A 19,789-nucleotide genomic window follows, 5' to 3' on the forward strand; every position below is an offset into this window, starting at 1 on the left:
ACCACCTCAGGAGCTGCAGCACCTTCATTGTAGATTTTGCAACTACTGCAACACATACAATGAATCACTGCAACTATTTCCACTGAACCTGCAAATGATAACGCTCCAGAGCGTTTTTGTGGAGGTTTTCTTGTATTAAAACAATATTTTCTTCCCAAACCCACTTTAAATAAACTTCTCTCTACATATTCTTCTACAATATGAAGAAAATGCTATTACATTATACATCTGTGTATATGTGAGATCAATCATCAATGAGTAGCATGTAATACTATCAAATGACAAGAATCAAAAACAAACTTATTTAACTATTAGAGAAAATAGTAATTGAATAATGTTAGCAGTTCAAAAACATCAGTTTATCATCATATATTAAAGAGAAGAATCTTATGAAATGTTGAGGTTTCTTAACAAATTACTGAGACAATCACAAAACAATTTGTCCTCTACTCATTAAACCGACTAATTACATGAAAACCCAATGCAACAGTAACCACAAGTATATAATTGTATCACTTATCAAACTATCTAACTGTGTAATATGTGTTGAACATGAAGAGTACAGTATATACAAGATTTGTCAATTGTAAAGTACCAGTTTTATCACTTTAACATTACTGCACTATTATTAAAGCACTTTTCTCCTTTCTCTGTCATATCAAATCATTTTGTTCTACTTTTTATGTTTTTTGTTGATTTTTCACACATGTAGTTTTCAATATCTCTTTATAATACAGCCTTTGATTTATGGAGTAATTTACCAACACATATCAGGTAATCTTCAGAACACAAGTTTCAGTACCTAAAAATACTTAGAACTGGGTAGCAAATATTATATAATTCAAGATTTATTTTAAAGTAATAAGTAACTTTGTGGTATTTAGAAGTTGAGACAATGTTGCAAAGAGAGTTATTAAATTGCACAGATGTATTAGAAGTGTGGGCTTCATCGCAGATTATCCTACTAGACAACATGTTTATCCTACCCTCAGGGTACCCAGTACTTAAAAAAAATTACTTACAATGTAATTATCTTTTTCCTTTAAAATATGCATCACTCTCTGGTTCTGATCTACTGCCTTTAAATATTTTAGGTACTAAATATGTGGGAATATGGCATTAGAAATATTGCAGAGTCACAGCTAAAGAGCGACCCAGCTACAGTTTGTACTTGTGTTTGCATTCCTACAATGAATTCATGAGCTTCTCTCCCTGCTCCTTTTCATGCATGGATGTAGTGCCACATTAACTGAATGCAACGTTTTTAGCGTAGGAAATGAATTAATGTTGTACCATGTATGAAATAAAAAATTAAAATGAAGATGTAGAAACTGCTTTAGATCATAACAAAAGTACACTGATACTCAAGAACTATGTGTGTTTGACTTTACTGAACTCAGCACTGACTCCAAAACCCAAAAGGCACAGTCCAGCATGGAGCGGCTGAGTGAATGTGGTGTGGACTCTGTGGAGGAGAGTCATGGTTTCAGAGACGCTGTAGAAAGACAGAATACCTGCTCTGTGATCCAGGTACACTCCTACTCTGTAATAAGAATCAGTGAATACAAGTGCTGGTGTCATGATCCGGGGTGTCGGTGGTGTTTTGGGGAATGTTTTCTTACTCTGTTCAAAGCTCAGGTCCTTCCTCCAGGTGAAGTTCTGGGTCTACATCTGCCTCTCTCCACATGCGGCTCATTGTCTACAATCAGCGATGAAGTTTTAAGGACCACCTCAGAGCTCCAGTATTCATCAGATTGTCATCTAAACAATAGTTTGAAATCAGCCTCCATGTTCTGCTTGCTCCAAGAGTTCCTCTGTTTAATTTCACCTTCATTGTGTCTCCAGTTTCCTGCACCTCCAGATCATTATCCACTCACCTCGACTCTTATCTGGATTTCTTTTGTCACTGGTCCTTCCCTCCAACCTTCTGCGTGCCTGAATCTTACCTGCCAGGAACCGTCGCTCAGTTTCTCTGTATTTAATAAAATCAGTTTGAGGTTGAAACAGCCGTGACTTGAGTCTGCTTGTGGGTCCACTTTCACGCTGGCCTCTCGGCCCTGAAAGCCTGACTTCTCCCTCTCGAGTCACAAATTCACACATTGTGAGCTTCCACTTTTGCAGCTCTTCTTAAGAGAAATCTGGTACAAAACTTGCACTTGTAGCTGAAGGGGGACAGGTGGTGGTGAGGGGGTTTGTGTGATTGAAGGCAGAGACCATAGGAATGGAGGTCAGCCAATCAGAATATTGATAACTGGTACGGATTGCAGCTTTTTGTGTTGTGTCTTTCTGGGGGTGTAGATAGAATTTACTAAATCGCTGGATGAACATGAAATTATGTCCATAATCACAAACGACCATGAGAGCCAGTAGAATTAATTCAACTGGACAATCAAAAGACGTCCTTAAATGCTCTTTAAGTGGCAGAACAGATGAACAAACAGTTCATCGCTTACTTGAGATGAAATCGGCTGAGCTACTTTGAAAACAGCTTCTAACTGGTTCCTCCTTTAACAGGACGACTGCTCAGGGGTAAGGCCATGATGCAGTCCAGCAACCTTTACGGTTCTGCTTTGATTCACCAGGAACTATTAGGGAAACCTTCCAGCGCCTCCTGTGAAAGACACAGGGATAAACACAAACATTTATTAACATGTTCCACAGTCTTCCAGTTTGATTTTCTCATCCTGTGGACAACAGCGTACATGGATGCAGGTTTATTGTTAACTTTTGTAAGGTTTCTTTACTGAACATATCCAGCTGCAGCTCCACTGTGATCCTGAACTGGATAAGCACTTAAGAAAATGTGTCAATAAACGGACATACATCAACTTACTATATTTATCCAAACAGACGGGACCAATAATGCTTCACTGAGTAGAGACTTTAACAGACTCTTCTATGTAAGAATGTCTCGTGCTGATATAACAGCAAACTTGACAACAAAGGTTTTTCAGACTGCATGTAGCTGTCCTCTATGTCAGCTCACACATTTACATTCATGTCACACTTATTTCTGCTTTCCCATTTTATAATTATTACTTACATTTTGATTAGATACCTTGAGTTTGTAAATGATGAGATTACATAATTGGAATACAATGTATCCAATTCAGGGTTGCGGGAGGATGAAGCCTATCCCAGCTGGTACAGGACAAAGACAGGCTGCCAGTTTATCGCAGGGCTAACACAATATGTGTAACAGAAAATCCACTTAAATGTTTGATATTTCTTATAATAATCATAATTATGACTATTATTTAAATGTTTCTTTATAAATACATTTTGATTTTTTATAACCCCTAAAATATAAACCTGAGCTGTTTCAGATTCTGACCTCTGACCTCAGTGACCTGGCTGTGTCCTCACTGCAGCTCCCTCTTGGAAGTACGTCTGCTTCTCGTCTTCCCCAGTGATGACCGCCTGCCCTTAATATTGCGTACTGTACCTGAGGAACAAAACAGGACAAACACTCGCCTTCATTTAAGAAGTACATTCATACAGAGGTAATCTATGGAAACACACTAGTTCACCCTTTGGGAGGAATCAGTTCCTGTGAAACATTTCTGTAAATGAACATCATGTGGAGAATGAATGAAATGAGTTCTTCAGGTGACTCAGCTGACAAATGAAATCTAGTTAAACTATTAAGCATCTTTGCTCTTCTGAAATCTGTCTTAAACAACAACAAACATAAATTAGTAACAAAAATACAGCTGAGTAGAGGCTTTAAAAACCACCAGCAGCCATAATGCTAAATTTTAATCTTCAAATGTTTCTGAGCCGTCTTCAACCTGCTTTTAACACATTAAAGTCCCACAGTCAATGCAGCCTGACTCAATCTGATTCTAGATGTTCAGCACACACACAGAGGTACCGTTTAAAGTTTAGTGTTAACCTGAGTCACTGATCATTTACAGTATTACAGAGTCTGGCAGTTTTTGCATGATGTCCACGTCACTGTAAGTTTCTAGCTGACTCTCAGGTGTGACAGGTGTGTCAGCAGGAAAGAGTAATAATAACCTGCATCCTGAGGTTTGTCATGCAGGATTAAAGGAGCCAGGCTTTGTTCACACAGCTAGGATTGTATTTTACACTGACCCTGGGTCAGTATAAGTATCATACAGTTTAAACAAAGCACTGAAACTTGCACATATTTATTACAGATGCACTGAAGCTAATCGAGATATTTGCTGTCAATCTGTGGCTGCGATTAAACACTTTACTGGAAACTTTATTAACTAGTAACTTCATCAGTCATGACAGAAGCTAATATTTCTGTGCTAACATCGTTTAAACAGTAACAGCTTTACTACAATATAAGCTAACGTTTACACGTAACTTTAAGCTAGCACCATAAAGACGGTAAAACACGTAATAATATCTACAAATGCATCTTAAAGCTGTTATATTAGTACTCGGTGTATTACTAACATAACCACATTAACATTATTGACACTCGCTGACTTTTAATAGTCATTCTATAAATGCTGTCCATTTAAACGGTCTTACCTGTAAACACTGCTGCATCCACCGGATTCCAGCCAGAGTGGATTCTGGAGTCTTCCCACGCTCCTGTTAGTGATCTTCCATCTGGATGGATGATAACAACCTTCTGAACCATCTAGCAGGAGGTGGCCCATATCTATGGGACTGATTTCTGCTAATAACGCCCATTGTATGGACTGATAACAGCCGACGCGGGTGAATAAAGTCACCCAGTCGCTAGCTGTGCCATTACCCAGCATACATCACTCCCTCCATAAATGCAATAAACGATACAAAAGTAATAACTATAATTAATTTATCTGCTGTATCTGCTGTTTCTCAGGTAGTTGTTTACCTTATATAATTTATTGTGCTCTGTATATGTCTCTACAATGTGATTTTGGAAATATATAAATATACTGACAACAGGCTCTTCCGCGGCAATCTCTTGTCCTCAATAAACGACATTTAGGGAGCTCTATAGTTTTCAATGAGAGGACCCTGCGTGCGTCGATAAGTGAAGCAGAGGGAGCCTGACCATGCGTCACACATTTGACGAGTTGGGAGTGAGAACGTGTTGACACTGCAGGTTACCTGGTGTAATGTTTTTCAGCTAAAAAGAAACATGGTCTGACTCCTACCTAAAGAGTAACTGAAGGTTAAATGCAGCTAATATGTCCTGTTTTAAGCCAGGCACTTTCACCTCCGCTCTGCTGCGTCTCAGAGGACGACGCGAGCCGTGGGTGTTTTTTTTTTTCTTTCTCTCACCCTCTCTCTCGCTTCCGCTTCACTCCGCATGCGAGCCTTGTGCTTTGCGCTGGGATGAGGGGGGAGGGGCAGAGCAGGAGAGGGACAACAACGTCACATTAGAAAGGTATAGTAATCATCCACAACTATTTTCAGTTGCAGATGATAAAGGATTCAGAAAGTTTATTCATGCAGGTCCATATGACAGAGAATATGCATCTTCTTTTTGTTTTCATATTTTAATTTATATTTAATTGTGTTGTGGTTTGCAGTGTTTTGTGTTGTTTCACTTTAAATTTGTTTAAAAGGAAAAAGATGAAAATTTAAATAGTTAAAAGTTGAACTGTGAATAGATGGATTTTGTATTATATGATTTATTTATTACATTTTATGTGGAGTGAATAAATAAAAGTATATTTACGGTGGCCCCTAGAGAGAAAGCACGTACAAACTCCAAAACACATACAAAACACAACAGAAGTGCTCCAGGATGCTGGGCGCAGTGTTGAGCTTTTGTTACCGAGTGGCTACACAAGCCAGCAAGTACCAACGACCGGATTTGGTGCGTGGTAGTAACAGGTAAATGAACATTTGTTTAAATTATTTGAATATATATGAAAGCTTGTGTATAAATACACAAACCATACACATATGCTTTCATGCTTTCAAATGTGTAATTTAAGTGATCTAGGTAGCTCTGTTTTGGAAGTTCAGTTAACGCTAGAAATGGGTTTTGGAGTTTGTATGTGTTTTGTCTCTAGGGGCCACCGTAAATATTTATGTATAAACATATGTAAAAAAAAAACCACTTGTTTTTACATTAGTAATTCCTTTTGTGCATAATTTTATATTATTGTTAATAATAAATTAATTAAAGCAACAAAACAACCTGAAGAGCCGGTTGGGAGCCGAAAGAGCCGGTTCTCTAAAAAGAGCCGGAAATCCCATCATTAATCGCTCTGGTAGCAACAGCGCTAGAGCCAGAGCAGGGGGGAGCTGGAACAAACCATTTTTTGGGGGTGGGGGGTGGGGGGGGGGGGGGGGGTTCTATACATTTGTTGTTAAAATGTTACGGCTCAACCAGGTATTGTATGCTTTTTATATTTTTAGTAGTGTGTCACACAAACAGCAAATATTGTCAAAAAAAGTAAGAAATCTTTGGGGGTGCTTAAAATGTGCTAAAATCGTCCCTGGTCAGAAGCGCTCCATCTTCACTGGACTCAGTGCAAAAAGAGATACAGACTATTAAAATAATAGAGAACAAAGAAACATTTCACAAAGAGTGAAAATAATATCACAACCAAAACCTTCATCTTGTGAATGTTGCTACCTGTAAACTTCATGTATCCAGTGGTTTATACAGTATGAACATTGCATTTAATTTTACTTTGTGTATGCTCATTTTTTTATTGAAATTAACCTTATATATTTTTAGATGATTTGTTATGTCTACAGAAGAAAAGTTTAAAAGATGGATTTAGTCATAATTTCAACACATGCAGTGATAAGTAGGATGTATTCTAGATGTTGTGGTAAAAACTACAATTACAGACAAAAAATTCTACATGCATGGGCCACTTGATTAGGTACAACTGCACATTAAACTATACTGGTAGTCACTCTCAATTTGCCTATAAAAAAATATAGTTGCACCTGTCAGGGAAAACACTTACTGTGCAAAAAAACAGACTGTTAAAACAAATAAATAAAATAATAATAATAAATACAAATAAATAAATAATAAAACTTTTCTTCATCGTCAGCAAAGAACAAAATTATGGAAACAGTCAAATTAATGAGCATGAGAGTACTGTATATTCAGCTTCGCAATATATATGAAATATATTCAGTTTTAGAATTTATATTCAGTGTTAAATTCAGCTAGGCTCAAAGTGTTAATGCTAGCGTATTTAAATAAACGACATACTCACATGCAAAAGTGGGGAGGCACCAAGGGTGGAAAGAAGTTAATTTAGGGTGGCACATGCCACCACTGTAGATCTGGCTCTGCTTAGTACATTACTCACTTGATCATGTTTTAGCTACAAATTTGTTCTCTTTGTAGAACGTTTGGTGTTCATGAAATGTAGTAAATGTGTCTGTTTGTTTACCAATTTATGAATCCATTCATCCTATCATTGAAATGACCACATGAGAGATGATATTGCAAGTTAACTGCACACAATGGCAGTGATTTTAGTCGTGCAATATCTCCAATCACTGCTTGCCTTTAGTTTCTCTAGTGTGTATACAAATGTATTGTAGAATAATTTGGGGTTTAGATTGAATGAACAGAATCCCTGTGTTCATAGTTATTCTAGTGCCTTATGTTTATTTTTTACAGTTCATGCTTTCAAGTAAATCACACATCTCTCACAGGTCCCGTCACACCACGGTTCACAGTTGACGGTCACGCCATCGCTATTACACTCTGTTTGTAAATAAAGTCTTGTAAATCCCATTCAGCAGTGCCTCCGTGTGTGATCTGCATTTGAGTCCGTTTGTCTGGTTCGGCTTTCAGACGTGACCAAAACCCCCCCCTTCTCTAGGGATTTTTTTTTTTTTTTTTTTTTTGGGGGGGGGGGGGGGGGGGCACCAGGACACCCTAGGTCACATGTTGATCGGTTTTGTAAACATATCATCAGATATCCGACCGTATGTTCTGGACACTCGAGTGATGAGAGGTGCTAAGCTGTCAAAAGATCCCCACCTGGGGTGAGATAAATCGGGCAGCGTGGGAGGACACTGGACAGACCTAAATGTATAATGATGGTGTGTTGGGAATACTTAGTAGAGGCATCTTCAACTCTCACCTACGGTAGAGCTTTGACAGGAGTCTGTACGAGACTGGGGACATTGAGACTGAATGGACCATGTTCAGCACCTTCATCACTGAAGCTGCATTGAGCTGTGACTGTAAGATGGTTGGTGCCCTTTTGTGGTGGTAACTGCTGAACCATATGGACACCGGAGGTGAAGGGAGCCACCAGGCTGTAGAAGAATTCCTATTGGGTTGGGGCAGCCTGTGGGACCTCGGACGCAGCCAGAGGGCACTGATAGGCCAAGTGGGATGTGTAGCACTCATTTTGTTTTGCTCTTTTTGTAGGGTGGCTACAGTCCGCCTTTCCTCTACAACCGACTCAGATGAAATTCTCTTCATGTGCACCAATGACTGTAAAAAAACGTAGATGACCTAATAGCTCTCGAAGAATGAAGCCAATCTATATCGCCACCCGGTGTCTCGCTGCAGCATAGGTTAAAAACCCGCCTTCTTCATGATAGCAGATGGGACTGGGACCAGACTAAAGTAAAAAATTCTCCTCAGATAACTTTTCCTAAAGATTTTTTCATTCATTATCAGCAGTTCTCATGATGCATATTTGTCCTCAAGGGCTCTCCTTTATCACATGTTTGATTCTAATTACTAGCATAATGCTGTTAAATTGGGCTGTGACGTCAGCTTTAACTGGCAGCTGCAGTCACGTAGAAACTTGAGTCTCTCTGTTTGGGAATAGCAGATAGAGCGGGAACGCTGAGAGGAGGTCCAGTGTTTATGTTACAAAACCACGACCGACTGTTTCAACCTGACAGCCTGAGGTGTTCTTCAGTAAACTGGACTGAATATGTGCAAACAGCAGCATGTTTTCTGTCTCTTGCCACATCTGTAAGGACAGTAACACCAATTTGTTTTATTTTTTTAAAAGCCTCCACTGCAGTAACCCCTCATTAATCATTAACTATGGATTCAAATAGCAAAGCCCAATATTTATGTGCTGAAACCAATTACAGCCATTTGGCAGCTTAAGTTAAAAGTTATGTTTAATTTTTCCACTGATTATTTTTTTTAAAACTGACTCTGTGTTTGTTTATTTATTTATTTATTTTACTGAGTTTTTACTAAATACTCAGGTTAAAACAGTCTATGAGCAATACCTCATCAAGAATCATTCAAAGCTACATGTGCAGTACTCCGTACAGCTTACATCCTTAGAGAGTAACCACTTCAAGCATTAACCCTTTGAGGTTCACACCAAGAAAACTGCAATTTAAGAAATATTTCTTTGCATTGTTTATTCCTTTATAACAACAGCAACAAAGTTGGGTTTTTTCCTTTAATAAGCATGGATGCAGGTAATTAGTCTCTTGTGTGAACCTGGAGCTGTGCGAATGCCTCATATAAGCTGTGCTATTTGGCATCTTTTACTTTTCTATGACAGCTGTATGTGGGTCCCATAGCCTTCTATTGGAGCGGTAGGTCACAGAAAATGTTACACTTGCGTTTTGGTAATTTGGTAGAGGTTTAAAGTTATTTGTATCGTTGTAGGAAGAAAATATTGTTTTATTCCTGCGGAGAAGCTTGTAGTGGACTCCGCCACCACTTGCCGTTACTTATTAGGGTGTGACCCTAACCCTAGATATGAAGCAAGGTGGGAGGATATTCCTGCTGAGGTCAGCTGTTCAGTGTAGGTGATGTCCTGCTTTAATTTAGAGATTGCTGAGCTGCTGCTTTGCCTGGGTGGATTTCTGGCTGCTGGGCCGAGGTCCTTATACACCGGTGGCTATTTTCATTAGTTTCAAAATCGGTTTAACTTGACAGGAGCTGAAGGCTAAGATGGAGTAGATGACCTGCTCCACCTCCTGAGCTATAGTCACCTCAGTAGTGTTGCTAGCAGAAGTTGAAGTAAATTATGTAGAAATATTCATATTCATTCATATTCTTTTCTACTCACAAAAAGCATGAATTCAGTCTCCTTGAAATTAAGGGTCAATTTATTGATATCAAACCACATCTTAATAATGTCCAGTTCATTTTCAATTGCATACAAGAGATCCTTTACATTTTATGTCCAGAACACAATAAATTTGTATCATCTGTATAAACAACACAGTTGTCCATTTTCTAACCAGGAATAGGCTACACATCTTATTCCATATCTCTCTAGTTTCCTGAATAACTGATATGATCTACTGTATGAAAAGCTTTCTGTAGGTCAAGATAAAAACCATCAGAGAATTCATCATTTTATTGATTTTAAAAGACTATGAAACTTAGATTTACTCTCATCAACACAGCGTCAAAGCAGTTTGAGAATTATTCACAACGTTTAATCTATCAGTTAATTTCTGCCACAAACTCCCCTCCATCGATCTTACTGAGTTCACGAGACATCACACACTGGACTGACTGAGAGACATGAACTACGTTTTGTGGAGGTTTTCTTGTATTAAAACAATATTTTCTTCTATGTAAAGGAAGTAAATAAACAACAGAAAGGAAGAGAAATCCTGCCAATTCAGAAAATAGAACAAACTACATAATATGTAGTTTGTTCTATTTAAACTACATAAGACTGGCCACTTATACAATCCAAATCTTTAAGGAATAAAAATAAATAAAGTTCCAGTGTTATTGTCGTTTAAGCAATGAAAAAACTCGAAGCCCTAAAACTGTTGAATTATTGCTTGATTATGTTTATGATAATTACTTTGTTTACTTACTTTGGTGTCTAGTGGAAACTGTTTTGAAATAAATTTCTCACATGTCACTCTGATCTGTTCACAAAGATTCAACAGAGAAAAAGTGCTGCATTGATTTGAAAACAATTTCAGGTAAATTTACGGGTAATTACAGACAATCAATCATAAGATGTCAAACTCGCAGCTATAAAATGATCTCTGTGCAGAGAAGAAACAGCACAACAGTGAGCTCTCAACAGCAAAGATAGACAAGAACCAAAAACTGGAAGCTCAAAGGTCTATTTGACTTTAATCAACTCTGCAGTGGCTCCAAGTCCATAAAGATAAAGTCCAGCATAGAGCGGCTGAGTGAATGTGGTCTGGACTCTGTGGAGGAGAGTCATGGTTTCAGAGACGCTGTAGAAAGACAGAATACCTGCTCTGTGATCCAGGTACACTCCTACTCTGGAGGACCGAGGACCTGAGAGGACAGTGTGGACATTGTTGTAGTAAAATATATAACTGTCTTTGTCACAATATAATGCCCAAGATTTGTCAGTGAATCCAAATCCACATTCATTGCCCGTCCCTGCTCTGCTGATATCCTTGTATGCGACTGCTACCCAAACTACTCCCCCTCTCCACCTCCCAGTAACAACGTCCAGTCAGACTCTCTCTACTCAGGACCTGATAATACACACTGAATCTGTCTGGATGATAAGAATAAGACTGTTGTTGGTTCATAAATGTTACTTTTCTGTTCCCATCAGATAATAACAGACATCTGTATGCTGTGTTTGGATCCAGTGTGATTTCATGTGAATATTTTAAGAATCCAGCTCTGGTCTTTGGCTCTGCTGGTGACAGTAAAACATCCTCTTCAGTGACTGTCAGTGAGATGTTTGTCCATTCCTCTCTCAGAATGTCCTGTAGTTTATCTCTGGTCTCTGACACAGCTGCTGTCACATCCTCAAAGTAGCTCAGAGGACGAATATTGATGCTGGATGAGTGTGTAGACTCACTGAGTGCTGACAGTGAGGGGTAGTTGTGTAGAAACTGGTTGTGATCCTCTGTGTGTGAGAGCTGCTCCAGCTCGCCGTCTTTCCTCTTCAGCTCAGCGATCTCCTGCTCCAGCTTCTCCTGAAGCTCTTTGACTCGACTCACTTCAGTTTCCTGCTGGGATCTGACCTGCTGCTTCACATCAGAGCTTCTTTTCTGGAATAGACGGATCAGCTCAGTGAACATCTTCTCACTGTCCTCCACTGCTTTATCAGCAGAGCCATTGATGGCCTCCACCTCCTGTTGAAGCAGCTTCACATCTTTCTCTCGCTCCTGGATTCTCTGCTGGATGTTTAGTTGTCTCACCTCGAGCTCCTTCTGCTTCTCAGTCCTTTCTGCTGCAGCTGGGACTGTTTCATGGCCTTTATGTTCATCCATTGTGCAGAGATAACAGATACTCTGCTGATCAGTACGACAGAAAATCTTCATCACCTCATCATGACGAGAGCAGATGTTCTCCTGGAGCTTCTTGGAGGGGGCCACCAGCTTGTGTTTCTTTAATGGAGCTGCATCATAGTGAGGTTGGAGGTGTTTCTCACAGTAAGAGGCTGGACAAGATAAACAGGACTTGATGGCTTTCTGCTTCCTCCCAGTGCAAACATCACAGGCCACATCTTCAGGTCCAGCATAGCAGTGATCAGCTGGAGCAGCTTGGAGTCCAGTCTTCTTCAGCTGCTCCACTAAAGCTGCTAACATGACGTTTTTCTCCAGGATAGGCCTCGGTGTGAAAGTCTTCCTGCACTGAGGGCAGCTGTGGATTCCCTTCCTGTCCTCTTCATCCCAGAAACTTTTAATACAGTTCATGCAGTAGCTGTGTCCACAGGGAATAGTCACCGGATCCTTCAGTAGATCCAAACAGATGGGACAAGAAATTGTTTCTTTGTCCAGCTGAACTCCTTTCTGCGCCATTTCTCCTCTCAGTTTCTCTTTGGCAGAAACGAAAGTATTCTGACCTCTGATCTCATAACATACTTTTCTGTAGTGAATGGAGCCTGTCGGCTCTGAAACGTTACAACATGTTTGTTACACCCATCTTCAAACTGCAGATCTAAAGGGGAGGGAACAAGGAAATACATTTACAGTGTTTCAGGAAGAAGAGGGAGGAGTTATCAGGCTTTGACACAGTGCAGGAAGTGGAGCAGTTTAACGTAGACACTGTTTGTTTGACCCTTTGAACATGAACAAAGGAGGCAGATCAGTTTTTACATTTATAATATACGAATGATAAGTAAATAAAAAAGCTGCCACATTGTAACACTATGGCACATATTATACCATGAATTGTTTTTCATTTCAAACATGTTCACATTCAGACACAAAAATCATTAAACATCACACAGTTATTAACCCTTCAAATATGAGACATTTGGCTTTCAGACACAGAGCCAGTGACTTTATCTTTACTGCAAATATTTTTTGTGCTTTACGCCGTTGAATATCAAGTTAAATATGCTGCAAAATGTGAACATTTACAGAATAAAAGTCAGAATGTGTAGAACAGGTTTTTTTTACTTATAAAATGTTTTCACATTCTTGTCTTTTAAACTCGCAGATACAGGAAAAAATATTTGCAATCAACTGATATTTTCAGTTGACTTGCAATTCAAATTTTACTCTTATTTATTATTTTCACTACTTGGAACCACAGTTGTGATTCCAGCCTCTCAGATCAGTGAATACAAGTGCTGGTGTCATGATCCGGGGTGTCGGTGGTGTTTTGGGGAATGTTTTCTTACTCTGTTCAAAGCTCAGGTCCTTCCTCCAGGTGAAGTTCTGGTTCTACATCTGCCTCTCTCCACATGCGGCTCATTGTCTGCAATCAGCGATGAAGTTTTAAGGACCACCTCAGAGCTCCAGTATTTATCAGATTGTCATCTAAACAGTAGTTTGAAATCAGCCTCCATGTTCTGCTTGCTCCAAGTGTTCCTGTTTAATTTCACCTTCTTTGTGTCTCCAGTTTCCTGCACCTACAGATCATTATCCACTCACCTCGACTCTTATCTGGATTTCTTCTGTCACTGGTCCTTCCCTCCAACCAGCTGCCTGCCTGAATCTTACCTGCCAGGAACCGTCGCTCAGTTTCACCCAACTTCCTGTGGAGAATCTGGAAACCCACCTGCTTTCCTGCTCACTGTAACCATCCATGACTTCAGAAAAGGTCTCCCTCCCTCCAAAACCCAGATTCACCAGCCTGCCAAGGAAGCAATCTGTAACATTTCACAGCTCTCTATCTCTGTATTTAATAAAATCAGTTTGAGGTTGAAACAGCCGTGACTTGAGTCTGCTTGTGGGTCCACTTTCATGCTGGCCTCTCGGCCCTGAAAGCCTGACTTCTCCCTCTCGAGTCACAAATTCACACATTGTGAGCTTCCACTTTTGCAGCTCTTCTTGAGAGAAATCTGGTACAAAACTTGCACTTGTAGCTGAAGGGGGACAGGTGGTGGTGAGGGGGTTTGTGTGATTGAAGCAGAGACCATAGGAATGGAGGTCAGCCAATCAGAATATTGATAACTGGTACGTATTGAAGCTCTTTGTGTTGTGTCTTTCTGGGGGTGTAGATAGAATTTACTAAATAGCTGGATGAACATGAAATTATGTCCATAATCACAAATGACCATGAGAGCCAGTAGAATTAATTCAACTGGACAATCAAAAGACGTCCTTAAATGCTCTTTAAGTGGCAGAACAGATGAACAAACAGTTCATCGCTTACTTGAGATGAAATCGGCTGAGCTACTTTGAAAACAGCTTCTAACTGGTTCCTCCTTTAACAGGACGACTGCTCAGGGGTAAGGCCATCATGCAGTCCAGCAACCTTTACGGTTCTGCTTTGATTCACCAGGAACTATTAGGGAAACCTTCCAGCGCCTCCTGTGAAAGACACAGGGATAAACACAAACATTTATTAACATGTTCCACAGTCTTCCAGTTTGATTTTCTCATCCTGTGGACAACAACGTACATGGATGCAGGTTTATTGTTAACTTTTGTAAGGTTTATTTACTGAACATATCCAGCTGCAGCTCCACTGTGATCCTGAACTGGATAAGCACTTAAGAAAATGTGTCAATAAACGGACAAACATCAACTTACTATATTTATCCAAACAGACTGGACCAATAATGCTTCACTGAGTAGAGACTTTAACAGACTCTTCTATGTAAGAATGTCTCGTGCTGATATAACAGCAAACTTGACAACAAAGGTTTTTCAGACTGCACGTAGCTGTCCTCTATGTCAGCTCACACATTTACATTCATGTCACACTTATTTCTGCTTTCCCATTTTATAATTATTACTTACATTTTGATTAGATACCTTGAGTTTGTAAATGATGAGATTACATAATTGGAATACAATGTATCCAATTCAGGGTTGCGGGAGGATGAAGCCTATCCCAGCTGATACAGGACAAAGACAGGCTGAAAGTTTATCGCAGGGCTAACACAATATGTGTAACAGAAAATCCACTTAAATGTTTGATATTTCTTATAATAATCATAATTATGACTATTATTTAAATGTTTCTTTATAAATACATTTTGATTTTTTATAACACCTAAAATATAAACCTGAGCTGTTTCAGATTCTGACCTCTGACCTCAGTGACCTGGCTGTGTCCTCACTTCAGCTCCCTCTTGGAAGTACGTCTGCTTCTTGTCTTCCCCCAGTGATGACCATCTGCCCTGAATATCGCGTACTGTAACTGAGGAACAAAAAAGGACAAACACTTGCCTTCATTTAAGAAGTACATTCATACAGAGGTAATCTATGGAAACACACTAGTTCACCCTTTGGGAGGAATCAGTTCCTGTGAAACATTTCTGTAAATGAACATCATGTGGAGAATGAATGAAATGAGTTCTTCAGGTGACTCAGCAGTCCCACACTGACAAATGAAATCTAGTTAAACTATTAAGCATATTTCCTCTTCTGAAATCTGTGTTAAACAACAACAAACATAAATTAGTAACAAAAATACAGCTGAGTAGAGGCTTTAAAAACCACCAGCAGCCATAATGCTAAATTTTAATCTTCAAATGTTTCTGAGCCGTCTTCAACCTGCTTTTAACACATTAAAGTCCCACAGTCAATGCAGCCTGACTCAATCTGATTCTAGATGTTCAGCATACACACAGAGGTACCGTTTAAAGTTTAGTGTTAACCCGAGTCACTGATCATTTACAGTATTACAAAGTCTGGCAGTCTTTGCATGATGTCCACGTCACTCTAAGTTTCTAGCTGACTCTCAGGTGTGACAGGTGTGTCAGCAGGAAAGAATAATAATAACCTGCATCCTGAGGTTTGTCATGCAGGATTAAAGGAGCCAGGCTTTGTTCACACAGCTAGGATTGTATTTTACACTGACCCTGGGTCAGTATAAGTATCATACAGTTTAAACAAAGCACTGAAACTTGCACATATTTATTACAGATGCACTGAAGCTAATCGAGATATTTGCTTCATTTATGGGAGGAGCTGAAAATGATGACGTCCGAAGCCTCGCTGCCCGGCCGTACCACGTGACTGGTTCAGGAAGTGGTTCGAACTTTGCCGCGAGCTATGACAGAGATATAAACTCCTCAGACTTCATTCAAAAATGTGGGTGTTTGATGGAGAGTTGCGGTTAGTGAGAGTTTGGAGGTTTAGGAGAGTGAGGAGAGAAGGTCAAGAGAGAATGGAGCCAGCTAAGAAGAGGAGGATGTCCTCCCCTGTGTGGGAACATTTTGATTTCATTCCTCCCAACAAGGTGTGTAAATTTCTACAGAAGATGTATTTTCATAATAGTGATGGTGCAATATAATTTATGTTAAGCAGCTTTACTTTTGTACAAGGTGAAGTGTTTACTATGTGCCAGGGAGCTGGGATATAACAACAACACCTCATCCATGCTTAGGCACTACAGAGCTTTGCATGAGAATAAGGGGAACACCGATTGTGGAGCAAGACCAGGTGAACCATCAAATGCCATGATAATATAGCATGCAGTAATGTTACTAAATGATATAACAATATTATACAACTGTAATAAGTTACGTGTGTGATATTTATATTTGTGCTTTGTTTTTGTTGTCTTTCCTCAGGAGAACAATCTCAAATAGATGAAGACCTGGTTAGCATGGTGATTGAGGACTCCCAGCCATTTAGCATTGTGGAGGACAAAGGATTTAAAAGATTTGTTAAATCATTAAATCCTAGCTATGTTCTCCCCACTAAAAAGGTCATAAAAGCAGTGAAAATTTAGTTTTTACAGAATAAAATGTGAACAGGCAGGACTGAGGCCTCAGTGTGTAGCTGTCCATACCTCAACGTTACAAAAGCACAACCACTGTCCACACCCCAACCACACCTCACCTCACAGTAAATGATCATTTCCATTTTAAGCATTTCCAAATGATCATTTTCCATACTGCCAGTATAAATATACACAGTATACTGCCATCACTACAATATGGATGTTTTACACACTCGTTTTGTTGTTGACATTTACAGGCCACACTCTTCAAATTCATGCCAACTAATATTTTTACGTCCAGTAGGTGTCCTACTAGAGCAAATGAAGCTTCAAGAAGCTTTGCGCTGGGGTGAACCAATTGGATGAAAAGCTTCAGTGCTTCATGAAGCTTCATCTGCCCATCACTACCTGTTAGTGATCCTCCATCTGGACGGATGAGAACAATCTTCTAGCAGGAGGTGGCCCATATCTATGGGACTGATTTGTGCTAATAACGCCCATTGTATGGACTGATAACAGCTGAAGCGGGTGAATAAAGTCACCCAGTCGCTAGCTGTGCCATTACCCAGCATACACCACTCCCTCCATAAATGCAATAAATGATACAAAAGTAATAACTATAATTAATTTATCTGCTGTATCTGCTGTTTCTCGGGTAGTTGTTTACCTTATATAATTTATTGTGCTCTGTATACGTCTCTACAATGTGATTTTGGAAATATATAAATATACGGACAACAGGCTCTTCCGCGGCAATCTCTTGTCGTCAATAATGTTACAGGCATGGCCCTTTAAGGGTGAAGCCTGATGGGAAATGTATTTTGGAGTGTGTGTAGCGGGACTGCCGTGTGTGGGGGTGTGGAGAGAGAGAGAGCGGAGAAGAAGAAAAGTAACGGTTAGCTACAGAAGAGACGGAAAGGAAATAAACAAAAGGAATATAATAACTCCCTTGACAGCCAGAGTTGTGTCGGCCATGCTCGCTGTGAGTAGACTGTTTCAGCCCACTGTACGCGGTGTTCGTGCCTTGGAGAAGAAATAAAGTTTGGTGAAGCAGTTTCCTACGCCTCCTTCGATCTTTTTGCTAGCGGAGTTGACCTGTATAGTAAGCTGTTGCCGGCTACGAGTCAGTTACGGAACTTTCAAGTAACTGCCAGAGGTTTCCTTACTACGGTTCGGGACCGCGGATCTGGCGCGGTAACAATAAGCAACGTTTAGGGAGCTCTATAGTTTTCAGTGAGAGGACCATTGATTGTAGAAAACATGGACGACGCGACAGGTCCCCAAAAATGAAGCCAAAACGTCTCTATCGCCCCCTGGTGTCTGGCTGCAGTATAGGTCATAAATCCCGCCTCCTCCATGTTAGCGGATGGGACTGGGGTCAGACTAAAATAAATTAATTCTCCTTAGATAATTTTTTTCCAAAGATTCTTTATTTTGTTTTCAATAGTTCTCATCACGCTGATTGATGTTCAAGGGGTCTCCTTCCCCATAAGTTTGATTCTAATTCCTACCGCGGTGATGTTAAATTGGGGTGAAATGTCATCGTAAGAGCTGAAACGTCAGAGCTTTGACTGACAGCTGCAGTCACGGAGAAACTTGCGTATCTCTGTTCGCGAATAGCAGATAGAGCGTAGGCTCTGAGAGGACGCCCAGCGTTTACGCTACGAAAACACGACCGAGTGTTTTAACCAGACAGCCTGAGGTGTTCTTCAGTAAACTGGACTACCCGACAGAAGGACCCGAGGCCCCGCTGCACTTTTTCGGTAAGTTAAATGTGTTTGTAAGCTAATCCGTAACTACCGTCCTTAGCTAGCTCCTGAGACCTAGCTAGCTAAAATGAGCAGACGGCTGTCAGGGTTCGTTTAGCTGTGCAGGTGAATGAATTTACTGAAGAAATCAAGAGAAACGCCCCGGGCTGCTCAGTCACTAATTACTGTTACTGTACTTTTATTACAAGTGTTATACTGTAAAAGCAACAGGCTGCACCCTGCTTCAGCTCCTGTGCAGAGCTGAATATTAAATATGTGCAAACAACAGCATGTTTTCAGTCTCTTGCCACATCTGTAAAGACAGAAACAATTTTTTTAAAAGCTTGTACTTCAGTAACTTCTCATTAATCAGGAAGTATGGATTAAAGTACTGTAGTGTACTGTAATACTGAAAAAAATGTAAGAGAAGAACTTCAGATCCTGAGTGTTTGAGGACAGAAGAATCAGCTTTATTTCAATTTTGAGGGATAAAATTTATATCTGAGTTTGATGGTTCTGTTGTCTTTGTGATTACAGGAGCTGCCCTCAGATTCAGACCTCAGCCCCATCGAGTGACAGCAGACAGATCATCCAACATGTTAACTGCAAAATGAACTGATGAAAACAGTACAAAGGTTAAAGTACCACAGGTGCTGTAGTGAAAGCTGCAGCTGTTTTATTGATAAAGTTAAAGACAAAAAAACAAAAGGATTAATCACTCATGTAACTGTGTCACTATATATCAGCATTAACAGGACCTCAGTTTGGTGTTTCACAAAGCTGCTGATCTCAGACCTGCACAGCTTCCGTTTTAAACACTTGATGTACTCAGCTGCATGAAGAGCACATGAGATTTTCTCTAACACAATTAAATAAAACCTGATGAAGGTCAAAGGTCATCACTTGTATGTTGAACTACAAACTTGTCATCTGGAATTTTTTCACAGTTTTTTTTTTTTTTTTTTTACACACACAGTGTGTTATTTACCATAAAGTGATTCAGAGTTATTCATACCAGAGTAACCAGAAAGGATCATATATTTTTAAATATATAACT

At 39.8% G+C, this 19,789-nt stretch overlaps 1 pseudogene; it reads right to left on the reverse strand.

Annotated features, from left to right (window-relative positions):
* Positions 1-10,638: 10,638 nt before the first annotated feature.
* On the reverse strand, positions 10,639-12,657 carry LOC148103763 (tripartite motif-containing protein 16-like; annotated as a pseudogene).
* Positions 12,658-19,789: the final 7,132 nt, after the last annotated feature.

This window comes from Neolamprologus brichardi, chromosome 3, assembly GCF_056152115.1.
Source record: "Neolamprologus brichardi isolate AB-2024 chromosome 3, ASM5615211v1, whole genome shotgun sequence".
Lineage (NCBI taxonomy): Eukaryota > Metazoa > Chordata > Actinopteri > Cichliformes > Cichlidae > Neolamprologus > Neolamprologus brichardi.